Here is a 6,000-nt window from a genome sequence, read left to right on the forward strand (position 1 = left end):
AATTTACTCCAGCGTGTCAAATTCCACATCAGCTTTGCGGTCATTCGGCTGTCAAGCAGCTGTTCATGTAGCACGGTTGGGCTGTTAATAACAAACTCAAAACAATGCGTGGAACAGGAAAAATCATTATATTAAACAACACATAGGTTTCACACATAATTTGTAAGACATGTACTCAAAATTGGCTTGAATTGTGTGTTACACATAAGTTTATATACTCCACGTATACAATTCGCTTAGAATTTGTCAGGCCCTACATGATTGGTCAGGATTGTAATGTATCGACATAGTATATGACTAATATATAGACCTTCGTATTTAAAAAGAAAAAATAGACCTTCGTATTTAAAAAGAAGAAAAAAGGTTATTAGACGGTCTTGGCGTTCATGAAGTCATCGAGGTATCAAGGGCCAAGGCAATTGGCACTTATTTGCGAGTGGCTTAGTGTTGTGCAATTAGGATTAGTTAAGGTTTCTGTCTCGAGAATTTGGTTGAGAAATGGTTTAATGTGTGCACTGTGGATTATGAATGATAGATGTGATGATAATTGGTGTGCATGATTGACTTGGTTTCGAGTAATTTTCGTTTCCTTACAGTAAATGGCTAACAATTTTTGGACGAGCATGGTAAGTGTTTTGGTGATATGCTCTAATTTAACTGCTACATGAAAAGCATGCTACTGCCACTTTAAGAACAATTAATCATTACAAACGACTTAGATTACTGCATTTGTAGACATTGTGTGGCTGACCAATCCAACATCTTCATTGTGGTGACTTGGGTTCTCATGGAACTCTTGCAGATAAGATAAGCTGCATACGAACAATGCTGATTCGGAAAATGGTAGCAACTCAGCAGTGTCCAAAGCATTCAACTTCCCAAATAAGATAAAAACTGAGGTATTTTGAATTGTGTAACACTAACTAAACTGAGAGTACATAGTATCTGACAAGTTTTCTCATTTGGAAGTTGCACGTCACTGTTCAACGAAGATAGGGGTGGGAAAGACTAAGGAACTACTGGTACCATTCAACCTAGTAGATATATATCAAAATTCTTATACAAGTTATTATCTAGAAACCGACTACTACTGCCTTGATGGGCGGTGGCCTGGATTCGAATGGCGTATTGGTTTCATGGTTACTACTGGTACGAGTCATTTTATCATGTCATATCACATCTGATGGTACACCACAAAGTCACGAGCAATACACACCTACTTATTGTTGCGAACTTGGCACGCTTAATAGTTATCTTTAATTTTCCCTACACATTGTGCAATCTCAAGGGTCTGTCCGGACCGTCCATGCAGTTAAATTCTTTCAGTGTCAATTACTAGTACAGCACCACAATCGATAACCAGGCCTGCACGCTGGGCTGAAAAATTGAGTTGAAGGGCGTTAAAGGAAGGGGAAATTACGCTAAGGCCCAAGAAAAATAATATTCTTGTTGTCAAGCCCACGACTAATTTTAATTTCCGTCACACCCAAAATTATCCGAAATTATTAAGAATCGCTACATAACTCGTTATGCATACTATTTTTTCAGGGTATAATTATAAAGCAAACTTGGATATAACATATCTAAAAAATCGCGTCTTGGAATTTTACAAATTTTATATCGTTGGAAATCTTTTAAAAAGAGCTACGCAACGAGTACAAACAGGAATATGAAATTTTTATTTTTCACGAAAAAATCGGAGGTGATCATCATTTTAGACAAAATTTTCGAAAACTTGATACATAACCATTATGCAGACGCATAATTATGCAACCCTTTTCTCCACTGCATAACAAATTATGCATCTGCATAACAAAGTTATGCATTTATTACAAGTTATGTACCCATTGTATTAGTGCATATATAAAAAATTGATGCATAATGAATGATGCATCTATCACAAGTTATGTACCCATTGTATTAGTGCGTAAATAAAAAATTGATGCATAATGAATTATGCATCTATTTTCGTGATGCATAAAAGATTGTGCAACAATTTTCTCGATGCATAATGCATTATGCAGCCATATTTTCGGATGCATAACAAGTTACGCATCCATTTTCGCGACTGCATAACATGTTATGCAAATATTATTGTAGGTGCGTGACAAGTTATGCAGTATTTGTTTTTGTTGGTTTTAATAGTGACAAAAAAGTTGCTGCATAACGTATTATGCAACCATATTTGGACCGCATAACAAGTTATACAACAAATTTTGTAGATGCATAATATGTTATGCATCCATTTTCACGGCTTCATAACAACATCATCGTTATCTTTCCTGTTTCAATATCTCCCGTACAAACCAAAACAACATAAACACCCAATTTCAGTTCATTGTTGTTGAAATTCCGACAACAATCCGTACGAAACCTGCCAAAATAAATCTTTCCCCAACTCCTTTGTGGTTTTTTGAGTTTTAGCCCCTTCTCTTAGCACTAAACCTCCAACCAGGTTCATCTACAACTAAGTCTCATGCCAAGCATATGAGATGAAAACTCTTATCCGAACTCAATCCATGTGGCAGTGTGATACTTTTCATGAGTGTGAAATTGTGGCACTTCATTTTCGGGCATGTGCTCCGCACCTCATGCAATGATGATGATGCTACAGTTAGAGCAAGTCTTATGATGAAAAGACGCGTCCAGATTCATGGTTGTTCTTGTTACAGCATCTGCCTAGGAATACTCCTTAGAAAAAAATACCACCAACACCATCTAGACAAACACCCAAAATCCACTCACGGCCATACAACCAATCTGCAGACGAACCATCATTTTTTTTTCGCAATCTCAAGACTCGTGGATCACTATTCGTACTTCTGGGCTCGATGTTATCTCAGCCAACTACCAATCTTTCCATCTCTGAACCAAGCTCCTTAACACATCCAGACATACGACAGCCATGAATCAATGGCAACAACACCAGGTCCATTTACTGATGAGTCTGGCAACGTAAACACCAGCGAGACAATCAACCATTTTCACTTCCTTTAAAATACGGCCAGAACTGACAACTTCACTCGCCTATTCAGACCCCATGAAGGATTCTTCTTCATTCACTTCTCTGCTTGTACCTGCATCCATCTCCAATTACGGCCATGGCAATAATTTCTCTTTTCTGCCCCTCTAAATCTCGCCTCCGAACGAGCCAACAGTCCATCCACTTCTCAATCAACTGAATCTCACTTCATGCCTAGAACCCATACACGATTTCGAGCAGAACCCATGTAATCATAGCTGCATAACGAGGAGAACGAAGACTATGCTTTCTGGACTGTCTGCAACAGACCTTGTAATCGAGAACCACTTCATACCCATTCTATATAGATGCATCTCGACTTCAATCACGTGAACTGGTTCACCTTTGTGTATGTAACCGTGTCTACCAACACCCCATTTAATCAAGACGCATATCCATCCCCCAAGTCTCTTCTTTCTCCACTGAATTTGACGCCGGGTCCAATTTCCTTCATAAAATCACCATCTGCTTCATAAGGAATATAAGACTCTCTTTTGCTTCAATAAGAAACATGATTGATGAAAACGGTGAGAATATAGATCTTTGTGTATCTGTGCTGGGAGAGAAGATCGAAGAACAATGGGTTAGTTTGGAAACAAGGAAAACGAAATCACAGTTTCACAAAATTATGGGCCCGTGCATAATTTTGTCACTGAGAATGGACGCGACTGTTTGTCGTGGGTTTCACAGTGAAAAATCTAGAAACCTGTTTTGAGGCATACTTAGGGCCTGTTTGGTACGGTTTTGAAAAACAGTTTTCAAAAATAGTTTTCCACTGTTTTAAAAACATACCCTTTTTTCCTTGTTTTCATTTTCTAAAAATTGTTTGGTAAACTGTTTTTGAAAACAAGGAAAACCAACTAAATTGGATCAAATGTAAAGATTCGTCTAAGAGATAGTGATATTAGCGATGACTCACTTGCAGTCATTCCCCCATCTCTTACTTTGTTCTGAAAAGAAGAAAAGAAAAAAGAAAAGAAAAAAAGAGAAAACACAGAAAACAATAATTTGTTGTTTTCATTTTTTTGTTTTTAAAAACAGAAAACAGATAGAAAACATTTTCTGAAAATGTCCCTGCCAAACGCGTTTTCTCCTGTTTTCTGTTTTCTCTGTTTTTAAAAACAGAAAACTGTTTTTGAAAACTATACCAAACAGGACCTTAGTTTTTTTTAGGCATACTAAATGATCATAACATCTAGGGTACCCTTATAAGGGGTGTCTAAACTATACCAAAATTACCAAGTTACCCTTTAATTGGATTAGATTACTTAAATGCCCTCCAATTTAATATAAAATTTAAACTAAAACTTATTAGATTACTTAAATACCCTTTGACTAAATTAAAACATAAAATAAAACTATTGAAAACAAACAACCAACATTCTTTCTTCTCTAATTCTTCTTCTTCCTTCTTCTTCTCCCTTTGAGCAGCAGCCGATTAATCGTTCGATGAAATTTTTTTGATCGTCGATTAAAATTATAACGACAAATCAATGCTAAAACGAAGCGTTGTGTTAGAGATCTACTTCCAGACCCGCATGTTGGAGTCAATTACAACCAAGCAAGTAATCAAGCAAAGGAAGCCCTAATTGATGTAAGCACCGGTGAAGAGCAAAATCCAAACCCCGGCGGCATTCAGATGTATATTAGAAGGTATTTATAACAAACCATCTTTTTATGATTGATTCGAGCATGTTTAATCGATTGAATATGATTTAGAAATTGAAATTAGGGTTACCGATGTATGTTCGGCCCAAAATTTTCGGACGAACCTAGGCTTTAGAAGAACAGTTCGTCTAATTTTGTAAACATACTCTTCAGCCGAACATACTACTGTCCTAGGTACGACTTATACGACGTTGATGGTTTTAGGGTCGAACCTTGATCTTTCTTAGGTGCGGCTTATTTGAATTTGGTCGATTTTCGGCTGAACATTAGTCTGTCTTAGGTACGGCTTATTCGGCGTTTTTTCTTTTTCGGTCGAACCTTGATCTGTTTAGGTACGACTTATTCGCACTTGGTCGATTTTCGGCCGAACATTATCTGGCTTAGGTACGACTTATTCATCGTTTCTTGATTTTCGGCCGAACCTTGATCTGTTATAGGTACGACTTATTTGGATGTGGTCGATTTGAGCCGAACATGTTATATTTTTAGGCGAACCTAGTATTTTTGGCCGAACCTTGTGTGGTTGTTGTACTTATTTTTTTTTTCTTTCTTTATGTTAGGGGACAAAAAGTCAGTGGTACTGGTAGAGTTATACTCCGTCCGTACCACATATATAGGCGGAGGGACCAAATCTCTTAGATTAAGAATTCTTTTTTGATTTCATAAATATACATGGTTTTTCCTGTTTTACCCCTTATTATATTCCCTATGTTAGAAACATAAACTTAAATGTGAGGATAACCAAGCAACATAGATAGGGGTAAAATGGATAAAAACCATCTAGAAATTGTCACTCCGTCTATCTAATGGTACAAAGAAAATGTCATATTCCGCCTATATAATAGGTACGGAGGGAGTAATTAATAATAAGAGTAAAAAGAAGAGGTCTACTAAAGTAACTCATTCTAATGCTAAAACTCCCCAACCTCGAGTAGGCAACAAAAATTTGGGTGCAGAAAAAAGGGGCTCTACAACCTCCGATACAGAGAACCGAGAGACAGAGAAACAAATAGAAGGAGAAGTTGAAGGAAGTGAAGCTGAAAAGGGAAATACTTATGCAAGTAATGAGACTGAAAGCGAAGGAGGAGTACTAGGTAACCTAAATGGAGATGGAGATGAAGATGAAGAAGAAGATGAGCAACGACGACAAAAAAGCAAAGGAAAGAAAGTCATTGAAGATGAAGATGAAGAACAAGAAGATCCACCACAACCAGAAAAACAAGTCAAGGAGATGAAACTTGTTGTACCTCGGAAGACAAAGCATCATATTCCTCATGATATAATACCTCCCAAAAGGAACGAACCAATAC

This window comes from Papaver somniferum, chromosome 10 (genome assembly GCF_003573695.1).
Source record: "Papaver somniferum cultivar HN1 chromosome 10, ASM357369v1, whole genome shotgun sequence".
Classification (NCBI taxonomy): Eukaryota; Viridiplantae; Streptophyta; class Magnoliopsida; order Ranunculales; family Papaveraceae; genus Papaver; species Papaver somniferum.